Genomic DNA, 13,781 nt, shown 5'->3' with positions numbered 1-13,781 from the left:
CTCCAACAACTTCCCTACCACGGATGTCAAGCTCACCGGCCTATAATTTCCTGGGTTATCCCTGCTACCCTTCTTAAACAACGGGATCACATTCGCTATCCTCCAATCCTCAGGGACCTCACCCGTGCCCAAAGAAGCGACAAAGATTTCCGTCAGAGGCCCAGCAATTTCATCTCTCAATGGAGCTTGTAACAAACAAAATCTTATAATTGCGGAGAACTCCAATCTTCATATGGGCTGGACCAATTAAATTGGCAAAGGTAGTCTGGAGGGAGTGTATAGAAACACTTTCATGAAAGTTTAGTGGAACTATATGGTGTAGAACTAACAAGAGATAAAGCCATTTTAAGATCATAGACATAAGACATTGGAGCAGAATTCAGCCACTCGGTCCATCGAGTCTGCTCCGCCATTCAATCACGGCTGATATTTTTCCCATCCCCATTCTCCTGCCTTTTCCCCATAACCCCTGATCCCCTTATTAATTAAGAACCTATTTTCTGTCTTAAAGACATTCAATGACCTGGCCTCCACAGCCTTCTGTAGCAAAGAATTCCACAGATTCACAACTCTCTGGCTGAAGAAATTCCTCCTCATCTCTGTTTTAAAGGATCGTCCCTTTAGCCTGAGGTCATGCCCTCTGGTTTTAGTTTTTCCTACTAGTGGAAACATCCTCTCCACATCCACTCTATCCAGGCCTCACAGTATCCTGTGAGTTTCAATAAGATCCCCCTTCATCCTTCTAAACTCCCAACGAGTACAGACCCAGAGTCCTCAACCGTCCTTCATACGACAAGCTCTTCATTCCAGGGATCATTCTTGTGAACCTCCTCTGGGCCCTTTCCAAGGCCAGCACATCCATCTATAGATACGGGGCCCAAAACTGCTCTCAATACTCCAAATGGGGTTTGATAAGAGTCTTATACAGCCTCAGAAGTACATCCCTGCTTTTGTATTCTAGCCCTCTCGACATGAATGCTAACATTGCATTTGCCTTCATAACTGCCGTCTGAACCTGCATGTTAACCTTAAGAGAGTCTTGAGCAAGGACTCCCAAGTCCCTTTGTGTTTCTGATTTCCTAAGCATTTCCCCATTTAGAAAATAGTCTATGCCTCCATTCCCTCTTCCAAAGTGCATAACCTCACACTTTTCCACATTGTATTCCATTTGCCACTTCTTTGCCCACTCTCCTAATCTGCCCAAGTCCTTCTGCAGTCCCCCTGCTTCCTCAACACTACCTGTGCCTCTACATATTTTTGGATCATCTGCAAACTTAGCAACAGTGCTTTCAGGTCCTTCCTCCAAATCGTTAATATATATTGCGAAAAGTTGTGGTCCCAGCACTGACCCCTGAGGCACACCACTAGTCACCGGCTACCAGCCTGAGAAAGACCTCTTCATCCCCACTCTCTGCCTTCTGTCAGTCAGCCAATCCTCTATCCATGCCAGGATCTTACCATTAACACCATGGGCTCTTAATTTATTTAACAGTCTCCAACGCAGCACTTGTCAAAGGCCTTCTGCAAATCTAAATAAATCACGTCCACTTGTTCTCCTTTATCTAAATTCCTTGTTACCTCCTCAAAGAACTCTAACAGATTTGTCAGACATGACCTCCCCTTGACGAAGTCGTGCTGACTCAGTCCTATTTTATCATGCACTTCCAAGTACCCTGCGATCTCATCTTTAATAACGAACTCTAAAATCTTGCCAATGACTGAAGTCAGGCTAACCGGCCTATAATTTCCCACCTGCTGCCTCCCTCCCTCCCTTCTTAAACAGCAGTGTTACATTAGCTACTTTCCAGTCCTCTGGTACCCTCCCTGCCTCCAGTGATTCCTGAAAGATCACCACCAATGCCTCCACAATTTCCTCAGCTACCTCTTTTAGAACTCTGGGGTGTAGTCCATCCGGTCCAGGTGATTTATCCACTTTCAGGCCTTTCAGTTTCCCCAGAACCTTCTCCTTAGTGATGGCCACTGCACTCACCTGTGCTCCCTGATTCTCCTGGAGCTCTGGCATCCCACTGGTGTCCTCCACCGTGAAGACTGATGCAAAGTAATTATTCAGTTCCTCTGCCATTGCTTTGTTTCCTATTATTACTTCTCCAGCCTCATTTTCCAGTGGTCCAATGGCTATTTTTGCCCCTCTCTTACCTTTAATATATTGAAAAAAACTCTTCCTATCTTCTTTTATATTACTAGCTAGCTTACACTCATATTTCATCTTCCCCCCTTTATTACGTTTTTAGTTGTCCTCTGCTCGCTTTTAAAGGATTCCCAATCCACTCGCTTCCCACTAATCCTTGCCATTTTGTAGACTTTTTCTTTTGCCTCGTCAGCCATGGATGCCTCGTCCTCCCCTGAATATGTTTCCTCCTCCTTGGGATGAATTTCTGTTGTGCCTCCTGAATAACTCTCAAAAACTCCTGCCATTGCTCTTCCACTGTCTTCCCTGCTCGGCTCCCTTTCCAATCAACTCTGGCCAGCTCCTCCTTCATGTCTTTGTAGTTACCTTTATTTAATTGTAATACCGTTACATCTGATTCCAACTTCTCCCTCTCAAACTACAGGATAAATTCTATCATATTGTGGTTACTGCTCCCTCAGGGTTCTTTCACCTTAAGTTCCCTAATCAAGTCTGCCTCATTACACATCACCAAATCCAGAATTGCCTGTTCCCTAACGGGCTCTGTCACAAGCTGCTCCAAAAAACCATCTCTTAGACATTCCACAAATTCCTTTTCTTGGGATCCACTATCTACCTGATTTTCCCAGTCCACCTGCATATTGAAGTCCCCCATGATTATTGTAATATTGCCTTTTTTTATATGCCTTTTCTATCTCCTGATTTATTTTCTGCCCCACATCCTGACTACTGCTAGGGGGCCTGTACATAAGACTCTGATGGGAGTTTTTACCTTTGCGATTTTCCTCAACTCTACCCACAGAGATTCCATGCCTTCTGATCCTATATCACTTCTTGCTATCGATTTAACTTCATTCCTTATTAACAATGCAACCCCGCCCCCTTTGCCCATCTGCTTGTCCTTCCGATAGGACACATATCCTTGGATATTTAGATCCCACCCCTGATCCCCTGCAGCCACGTCTCTATGATGCCCACAACATCGTACCGGCCAATTTCAATGTGTGCAACAAGCTCATTTACCTTGTTCCGTATACTGCACACATTTAGGTACAACACCCTCAGTCCTGCATTGACCACCTCCCTTCTCATACTTGTCACCTTTTTTGCTCTGCCTGAGAACAAAGAACAGTACAGCCCAAGAAACAGGCCCTTCGGCCCTCCAAGCCTGTGCCGCTCCTTGGTCCAACTAGACCAATCGTTTGTATCCCTCCATTCCCAGACTGCTCATGTGAGGTTAGATTCCTGCCACCTTCTATACTCTCTGTTCTATTACGTGGTCTGGAAACTTTACTAACCTCCCCTGAGCCCTCAGCTCCATTAACGCTGCACTCCTACCCTCTCCTTTAACTTGGATTTTATAATTCTCCATATAACTGAACCCTCCCTCCCATCATTTAGTTTAAAGCCCTGTCTACAGCCCTAATTATCCAATTCACCAGGACTCTGGTCCCAGCACGATTCAGATGAAGACCGTCCCATCGGAACAACTCCCCTCTTCCCCAATACTGTGCCAATGTCCTATGAATTCAAACCCATTCCTCCCACACCAATCTTTGAGCCACGCATTTACCTCCTTAATCTTATTGACCCTGTGCCAATTAGCTCATGGTTCAGGTAGTAAACTAGAGATTACCACCTCTTTGGTTCTGCTTTTTAATTTCGCTCCTAGCTGTTCATACTCTTTTAGCAGAACCTTTGTTCCTTTTCCACCTGTCATTGGTACCTACGTGGACCACGACAACTTTATCTTTACTCTCCCACTCCAAGTTCCCCTGCAGCCCAGATGAGATATCCCGAACCCGAGCACCAGGCAGGCAACACCACCTTCGGGATTCTCGATCCTGGTCACAGAGAACAGTGTCAATGCCCCTAACTATACTATCCCCAATTACGACTACATTTCTATTTTCTCCCCCCACTTGAACGGCTCCCTATACCATGGTGCCGTGGTCAGTTTGCTCATCCTCCCTGCAGTACCCATTCCCATCCACACAGGGAGCAAGAATCTCAAACCTGTTGGACAAGTTCAGGGACTGAGGCTCCTGCAACCCTATCTCCTGGATCCCTTTACCTGCCTCCCTCGCAGCCACACCCTCCTGTCCCTGTCCACTGGCCGAATTCAAGGTATTTAACCCAAGGAGTGTGACTGCCTCCTGGAACACAGTGTCCAGGTATCTCTCCCCCTCCCTGATGTGTCGCCGCATTCAAAGCTCAGAATCCAGCTCATCCACTCTGAACCGGAGTTCCTCAAGCAACCAACACTTACTACAGACATGCTACTGGGAACCACGATGGGGTCCACCAGCTCCCACATCATGCATGAACAACACATCAGCTGACCCTCCATCTCTATCTTATCTAATTAGTTTTTAAATTTGGATTTTAAATTTTAATTTAATTTTTTTTAAAATTATATATCTCCTTATTACCTCAGTCTCAACGCAATGTCTAACCAGTAATTTAAATGGGTTTTCAAATTTAATACAGCTCTCTGTTAGTCAATCAAATCACAGCCCTCCTATGATGTCATTTTCAAGTTTTTTTTAGTCCAAACTCAGTCAGTTTCAGAGAATCAAGAGGAACATTGACTTACCAATCAGCACTCTCCCTTGTAGCCTCTGCTGCCTGTTTCACCTAACTCCCTGTTTTAGATCCTGTATCGTGCTACGAGACAGGTTTAATTAAATCCTCTTGGAAAGAATGATTATAATGGAAATAAATTCCACATTCATTTTGAAAGTGACAATATGCCAATCCCAATTAAGAATCCTAAACCTAAACAAAGCCAATTATACAGGTATGAGCTGACTAAGGTTGAGTGGACAAATGAGACTACAATTCAAAGGTGGTAAACAAACAGTCGGAAACATTTAAAAAATCAAAACATTCAGCTGAAGTGTGTTCCACTGAAAAACAGAAACTCAGAATGAAAGATTCATCTGTGACTTACTATTAAAGTTAAGGATAGTATTAGATTAGAAACAGATCCTTGTTGTAACGAATAGGGATAAGTCTGTGGATTGGGAACGTTTGAGAAACCAGCAAATGGTCACCAAAACATTGATAAAATAGGAAAAAAGAGTGAACTCAAACTGACTAGGAATATAAAAATAGGTAGCAAGAGCTTTTACAAGTATATAAAAAGAGCAGCTGAAATAAATGTTGGTCCTCAGGGACAGAGATAAAGGAAGTTATCACAATGCTTGTACATCCACTGGAGTTTAGAAGAGTAAGAGGCAACTTGATTGAAACATGCAAGATCCTGAGGGATATTGTCAGGGTGGATGTGGAGATGATGTTTCGTCCTGTGGGAGAATCTAGAACTTGGGGTCGCTCATTTAAGATGGAGACAAGGAGAAATTTCTTCTCTCAGAGGATAGTGAATCTCTGGAACTCCCTTCCTCAAAAGATGGTGGAAGCAGGGTCTTTGAATATTTTTAAGGCAGAGCTGGATAGATCCTTGAATAACAAGGGGGTTAAAGGTTATCGAAGGAATGTGAAGTTGAGGTCACAATCACTTTATGCATGACCTTATTAAATGGCGCAGTAGGCCCGAGGGACCTACTCCTGTTCTTAATTCATATGTTTGAACGAGGAAACGGCAGACGATGAATGAATATTCTGCGTCTATCCTACAGCTGGAGCTAAACAAGAGGCTAACAAGAGTGAGGGAGTTAAGGTAATATAAGCAGAGAAAAGCTACTGGAGCAACCTAAGGGGCTAAAATCCAGCAAATCCCCAGGACTTGATGGTCTAAGTCTCAGGGTTCTAAAAAGAGATAGCTGCAGAGATAGCGAATGCGCCGGTGATGATTTTCCAACTTTTCCTTGATTCTAGAATGGTCTCCACAGGTTGGATAGCAAACGTAACACTGATACTCATGAGAGGGGAGAATAGAGAAAACAGGGAACTACAGATGCTGCCTGACCAGCTGAGTAATTTCAGTATTTTTCTGTTCTTATTTCATATTTTCAATATCTGAAACATTTTGTTTTTGAATCTGATTAGGTCCTCGAGGTAACTTCAATGAATTATGTACTAGAACCTCTGAATTATAACCGCTCTGTGCTTCCTTTGTAGACAGTTTTCAAATGATGCTTTCAGACAATACCTACAGTCTCACATTTCATGTTCAGCTACATGCGCTGTTATACATTCACTTTACATTTAGCCCTTTCTGAAATGCTTTGATTTCTTTTTTTTCTAAAGATTGCGATAACTTCTGTTATAATGTCAATTGAAAAATTAAATAAGCTTCCTTAGGTTCCCAATCCAAAGTATTTACTGGGATGACAAAACATTGGAGAGGAAAGCACCAATCCCTTGGGAATAACACTGTCTACCAGCACAAAACATCTATTATCCCAACCTTCTGTCTCTCTTTCTCCTTCCTATCTCAAGATCCATTTCATTTCCATGCCATATTATCTCCAATTTCATAGGCCTCAATTTTAATTAAAACACATAGATTCTGATAATGGAATCTATTACAGTATCCTGATTCCCTAAATCAAAAAGCCATCAGTTAGACTACATTGGCCACACTTACAGAATCCCTACAGTGCAAAGGGGCCCATTGAGTCTGCACTGACAACAATCCCACCCAGGCTCTATCCTTGTAACCCCACATAATTGCCCTGACACTAAGGGACAATCCCACCCAGACTTGTTCCCTGTAATCTCAAGTATTTACCCCACTAATCCTCCTAACCTACACATTTTGGGACACGAAGGGGCAATTTAGCATGGCCAATCAACCTAACCTGCACGTCTTTGGTGTGTGGGAGGAAACCGGAGCACCCGGAGGAAACCCATGCAGGCACGGGGAGAACGTGCAAGCTCCACACAGTGACCCAAGGCCGAGATTGAACCCGGGTCCCTGGCACTGAGGCAACAGTGCTAACCACTGTGTCACCGTGCTGTCCTCAGACTTAAATGTCTGTAGGGAATGCCAGAGAATGATGTCCTCACAGAAGAGAAGTTCAGCAAACAGTAACGGCCTGGAAGGAAAATTCGAGACATCTGTCTAGGCCAGATAGATCCAGCCAAGAGAGTGATAGAGAGGGAAGGACACGCATCCAAATTTTCCCAAAGGATTTAATTTCATTAAAAATCCACTCTGTTAAACGTGCACGTGAATTACACACAAATAAATTACTTCAGCATTTTACACACATCCTTTCCTGCAACTCTCGAGATTTAAACCAGGGAAAAGATTCCATGAACAGCAGAAACAAATGTATGAAGACATACACTTTTAAACTCACAATTAGTTTTGAAATCTACTACTGACTTCAAAAGATGGGAGCTGTTTTGCAGTTATTAAGGTTGGCTATCCTTTTGGAATCTGCTTGAAAATTGATCATTTGATCACAAAGAGCTGGTGTGTGTGTAAACACACTGGCTGGAATTTTACCGCCTCGCCCATCCCAGAATCGGGCCGAGTGAGGTTCACAGAATAACATTTTCCGTTGGCCTTGGGCGGGATTCTAGAAGCCTCGGACGGGCAAGACGGTAAAATTCCAGCAACTGTGTAACGTGGTAGCGAGCCGCTGAATGTCAGAGTGGCCCCAAATTTGAGTTCTGACTTGCACTGTTGAGGTAATCTCAGGTTGCAATGACTATGCTACAACAGGCCCTAGGCTAGATTATTGGCTCAGGATGGGGTATACGGGAGGATTCCTGCTCTTGACTGAAGCTGAATGTTACTCGTATGTGTGAATCGAGTGAGGATGGTCATCGTGCTGTAGTTTGGACTGGATGACGCACACTCTACTGAATCACAGCATGGCCACTTAGTGAGAAGGGGCAAAATTGGAGGGGGCAAATCAAGAGGCAAGAGGGTGGAATAAGATCGGTGTTGCTTCCTTACCTGCCACACACCAACCAGAGCATTCACAATTAGAATTAGGAGAATCACAAAGGGTTCCACAAAAGCAGTGACGGTTTCTTCATCTTCAAACCAAGCCAGGACCTGAAATAAAAAAGCAAGGGCCATGAGCACTGGGGGTCTTACTAAATAATTCAGGATCAATTTCAGCCATGATACTGGCAGCTGGAATCGGAGTTATGGCACAAATCAACACAAAAGCAGATTGATTCGGAAGGGTTTGTTTGAGCAGACGCTGAAGGTTCTCAAGATGAAACTTCGCCAACATAAACTTCAATCAGACAGAGTGCAAATGAAGCTGTGGTTTCAACAGCAATCCATCCCCACCACATAGCCCTGCAGACCCCCCTCCCCCACCCACACCCTTCCCGCCATCATAACAACCCATCCCCACCACATAGCCCTGTAGACCCCCTCCCAACAGCCCCATCACCACCACATACCCCCTCTCCACAGCCCCATCCCCACCACATACACCTACAGACGGCCACCCCACAGCCCCGTCCCCACCACATACCCCTGCAGACCCCCTCCCAACACCCCATCCCCGCCACATACCCCTGCAGACCCCCCTCCCCACAATCTCGCCCCCACCACATACCCCTGCAGACCCCCTCCCAACACCCCATCCCCCTGCAGACCCCCTCCCAACATCCCATCCCCACCACATTCCCCTGCAGACCCCCTCCCCACAGCCCTGTACCCACCACATACCCCTGCAGACCCCCTCCCAACACCCCATCCCCGCCACATACCCCTGCAGACCCCCCTCCCCACAATCTCGCCCCCACCACATACCCCTGCAGGCCCACTCCCAACATCCCGTCCACACCACATACCCCTGCAGAGCCCCTCCCAACACCCCGTCCCCACCACACCCTTGCAGAGCCCCATCCCTCCCCCCCCAAAGCAGCCAGTCCTCAGATTGCCCCAGCAGCGCCGTCCCTACTCCCCCCAGCAGCGCCGTCCCTACTCCCCCCAGCAGCGCCGTCCCTACTCCCCCCAGCAGCGCCGTCCCTACTCCCCCCAGCAGCGCCGTCCCTACTCCCCCCAGCAGCGCCGTCCCTACTCCCCCCAGCAGCGCCGTCCCTACTCCCCCCAGCAGCGCCGTCCCTACTCCCCCCAGCAGCGCCGTCCCTACTCCCCCCAGCAGCGCCGTCCCTACTCCCCCCAGCAGCGCCGTCCCTACTCCCCCCAGCAGCGCCGTCCCTACTCCCCCCCAGCAGCGCCGTCCCTACTCCCCCCCCCCCCCCCCCCCAGTAGTCTTGCTCCCCACCCACCTGTCGCCACCCTTCAGTAACTGTCTTCAGTCAGTCTGCATCTGTTTCACTCTCCTCGTGAAGGTCAATTTCACACCCTCAGAATGGAGGCTGCTTTGATTTCCAATCTGTGTTTCTGGTTGTTATCATCAGCCCCCATTACAGCAATCCACTCCAGCTCACACACAACCTGCCCAGTTTTATAACTTCCCGATGTTGTCTGGATCCTCCTTCCAGTCAGGGTAACAGACTATGATCAACACTCTCAAAACCTCATGGCGTGCTGAATGAGAGTAGTTTAAAACTCCTATATTAAAAGGCCCTCATTTTAAATTTACTATAATAAGTGGACTAGGTTAAGGTGAAGATTACAAGGTGCATTATATATAGAATGAGGATTCATCATGTGCCTAATGCAATATATGCAAAGATATTGTCTGTATAATTACAAGTTAACCAAATATTATGAAATTGTATTCTTAATGTGTATTCTTAATGTGTGCCTTATGAAATCTTGGTCAACTGGCAATCTAACTGCTCACCATGATGGGAAGCGGACAGTATCAAACAGACCAAATTCTTTGGGACAATGGGGCATAGAGAGAGCAGTTCTCCTTATCAGCTTGAGTCAGGCAGCTGCAAGTTAGTCAGGGCTTTGAAATGTACAGGAGTACATTCACTCCTGGTCAGTGAGGCTGGTACAGTTTCTCGTGCTGATAAAGGAGGCAGGATTCAGGCAAGAGAACTGACTCCCTTTACCAATTAAAATCTGCAGGTGTCACAGAAACTTTCTCTACCAGATTTACGTAGTTAGGTTTCTTAGTGACGAGGGAGGAACTTCTGGGTGCAGTAGACTAATGAGCTCCCGATCTTGCTGACAGGTGAAACGTTATTGGCTAAAGTAATAATATGTAATATTGTAATTGAACCTCCAGTTTGGGTAACGGGTTGGGCAGGGAACTGAAGTGTTCAGAAGAGCACATCAATCTCCCACTTGTACTATTACATCAGAGAGGGTAGTCGGCACTCACTGACCATCTGGTCTCCTGATGCATACATTAGCTATAAACTCCCTTTTGTTCTTTAATTGCATGCTGCCTTTCGTGGTCTCTGTATTGGTTGAGGTCAGCTAGGTACAAGACCCCCCCCAGAGGGCCACCCTGGAAAATTCCTCTTACAGGTGGCTTCGCTGTCCATCATTTTGGCAACATACCCACTGCTTAGACAATGATGCCAGTCTGGCCAAAATTAATTGAAGAGAAGCAAAAGCTGCACAAAGTGAGTCTGAGAGAAACGACTCGTCCCCATTTCCCAACAACACCCAATCCACAGACAGGAGTAATTGTGGAAATACTCAGCAGGTCAGGCAGGGCTGAGAGGAGCAGGGTTCACATTTCAGGTCAAGGACTTTTCATCAGAGCTGGTTCCAGTGACAGGCCATTGAGCAGAAACTTTCACCTTTCCTCTCTCCAAAGATGCTGTCTCACTTCTTGAAAGTGATCCAGCATTTGCTGTCTTGCACTGTAATAATTCGGGGTAGTTGGGGGGGGGGGGTGGGGGGGGATTTCTACGCGCCCCCTGTGGTGTGTTTCTCAGCAGCGGGAGACAGCCCACAGGAGCCCGCCTATAGGATCTTCCAGTCCCGCTGCTGTCGATGGAATTTCCCATGGCGGCGGGGGAGGGGGGATGGCTTCACCACTGGCGGGACCAGAAAATCCCGCTGATGAGAACAGCTGGAACCCCCCATCCCCAATGATTCTATTTGAGACTTACAGAATCTATCACAGAAATAACCAAAAAATGTGAATGAATTTAATCCCAGGACTTTGGACAGGGCTGGGACTCTCCCATTAGCTGGACAGAGGTTTCACTCTGGATTTGCGTGCCTTGTACAAGGCAGCTTCAAGCTTATATCAACTTCCGCCAGGGAACAGAGCAGAAGGCACAAAGACACAAAGATGATTGTTCCCTTCCATAGAATCCTACAGTGCAAAAGGAGGTCATTCGGCCTATCGAGCCTGCACCGACAACAATCCCACCCAGTCCCTATCCCCACAACCCCATGTATTTACCCTAGCTGGTCCCCCTGACACTAAAGGGCAATTTAACATAGCCAATCCACCTAACCCACACATCTTCGGACTATGGGAGGAAACCAGAGCACCCAAAGGAAACCTACGCAAACACCACACAGACAGCAACCCAAGCTGGGAATCGAACCCGGGTCCCTGACACTGTGAGGCAGCAGTGCTAACCACTGGACCGCCATGCCGCCCAAAAGAGTATGCCACCTGGGCTCATTCAGAAAGTGTTGAGGAGCTGCTTTGGTGTAGGTACACCCATATTGCAGTTAGGGATTTTGACCCAGTGACAGGGAAGGAACGGAGATATATTCCAAGTTAGGATGGTGTGTGACTTGGAGCGGAACTTGCAGCTGGTGGTTGTTCCCAGGAATCTGCTGCCTTTGTCTTTCTAGATGGTAGTGGGAGGTGCTGCTGAAGAAGCTGTGGTGAGTTGCTGCAGGGCATCTTGGAGATGGTACACACGGCTGCCACAGTGCAACACCGGTGAAAGGAGTGAATGTTGAAGGTGGTGGGTGTGGTGCCAAACAAGCGGGTTGCTTTGTTCTGGATGGTGTTGAGGTTTTTTGTGTTGTTGGAGCTGCATCCATCCAGGTAAGTGAAGAGCATTCCATCACACTCCTGACTTGTGTCTTGTGCATGGTCAACAGGCTTTGGGGAGTCAGGGAATGAGTTACTTGCTGCAGAATTCCCAGCTTCTGACCTGCCCTGGTAGCCACAATGTTTATATAGCTGGTGTAGTTTTGTTTCTGGTCAATGGTAATCCCACAGAAGTCCAGTGTTTTCTCATCAATAAGAAGTGAGAAGTGTCCAAAAAAAAGCAAATCCCTAGCAATATGCCACACTGAACCTCACTGTTGTTGCTATGAATATACAATAATGCTTTTTAGCACATACGTGTGTGACCAAGCTCATCTATGTGGTGTGTGTTAAAGGTGGGGAGATGGTACAATATATCTCTCTGCTGTTTTTGACAGTACAAAAGTGGAGATCTCCCCAGGCAGTCATTCTACCTACACAAAACTAGTCTGGGCAATACAAAGAAGCTCGAAAGAAATAGCTTCCTGGTTATGGAATTAATACAAATATTCAAATTCAAACCAGTTTAGATGCGAGACTGAATAGCACAAATATCCTTACACACTGATGTTTATAGTACGGTTACCAAAAACTTCCTTATGTACAGCATTAACTCCTTGCGTGTGTCCGGACCTGTCACAAGTTACTGAACTGCCTACCTTCTCATGTGGGTGTATCAGATCCCACTTAAGAAAGGGAAGGAAATTCTCCTAGTGTCCTGGCCAACATTGCTCCCTCAAATACGGGTAGCATGGTGGCACAGTGGCTCGCACTGCTGCCTCACAGCGCCAGGGACCCAGCCTCCTTCACCGTCTGTGTGGAGTTTGCACATTCTCCCTGTGTCTGCGTAGGTTTCCTCCGGGTACTCCAGTTTCCTCCCAAAGTCCAAAGATGTGCGGGTTAGGTGGATTGGCCACGCTAAATTGCTCCTTAGTGTCAGAGGGATTAGCAGGAGCCCAGCCAGGGATCAGCCTCCCTTTGTCCCCACTCCAACCCTGAGTTGCTGCAGCTTCAAAAATCCAAGCACTGTTAAACCCTTGTGACCAATGCCATTGCCCCTTGTGGACGTCATCACATCCACCCTCCTTCATTGGTCTGGGAATCCTGAGGTGGGCTCCTACTGACTTGTAAATCTCTAGGGTTGTCTCACATTGTTAACTCCCAGGATTCGGCCCGGAAATGTTACTTTGCATATTTCTACTGGGCTGAAATTTCCCCAGTCAGTAAACAGTAAACAATAAGGGTGGACAAATGCGTATGGGAGAAATATCACATCATCAAAAGCAGCCAAATTGCTGCAGTCTTTTGGGTTTCATGGCCATTACAGTGTAGAAATACAGTTTCTTAGAAAGGGAGGAGTGTGCGTAAGTCCAGATAGGTGCGGGGCTCGTGGGTTTGGAAGGTGCTGTCAAGGGAGCCTTGACGATGTGATACATCTTGTAGATGGTACACACTGCCGCCCATGTGTGCTGCTGGTGGAGAGAGTGAACGTTTAAAGTGGAGGATGGGGCACTGATCAAGTGGGCTGCTTTGCCCCAAATGCTGTGGAGCTTCTTGTGTGTTGTTTCTGCTGCATCCAGCCAGGCATCTCACTCCTGGTTTGGAGAATTCTCTGCACTTGTCTTGAGCAGATGCAGCTGCAAACACACATAGGCTTACACAAGCTTAGCCCAGTATCTCAGGACGTCCCACACCCATGATTCCTCCAGGCTTCCTGATAGCTTTGATAATCCACCTCCCTAACACCCACTTCTACTATCCATACCTCCTCCCCTCGGTAACCATCCTAAACCCCTACCCAGCTCCCCACTCTCAACACT

At 46.8% G+C, this 13,781-nt stretch overlaps 1 protein-coding gene across 1 annotated transcript in view; it reads right to left on the bottom strand.

Moving 5' to 3' along the window:
* Window positions 1-13,781, bottom strand: part of atp2a3 (ATPase sarcoplasmic/endoplasmic reticulum Ca2+ transporting 3) — a 183,954-nt gene that overhangs the window by 148,596 nt on the left and 21,577 nt on the right. The window contains exon 2 of the mRNA XM_078225189.1: window positions 8,025-8,126. The gene's annotated coding sequence lies outside the window, so the exon portion shown is untranslated. The remainder of the gene's footprint in view (window positions 1-8,024; window positions 8,127-13,781) is intronic.

Source organism: Mustelus asterias, chromosome 12 (genome assembly GCF_964213995.1).
Source record: "Mustelus asterias chromosome 12, sMusAst1.hap1.1, whole genome shotgun sequence".
NCBI lineage: Eukaryota > Metazoa > Chordata > Chondrichthyes > Carcharhiniformes > Triakidae > Mustelus > Mustelus asterias.
The sequence above is the reverse complement of the archived record's forward strand: the minus strand, read 5'-3'. Positions and strand labels throughout refer to the sequence as shown.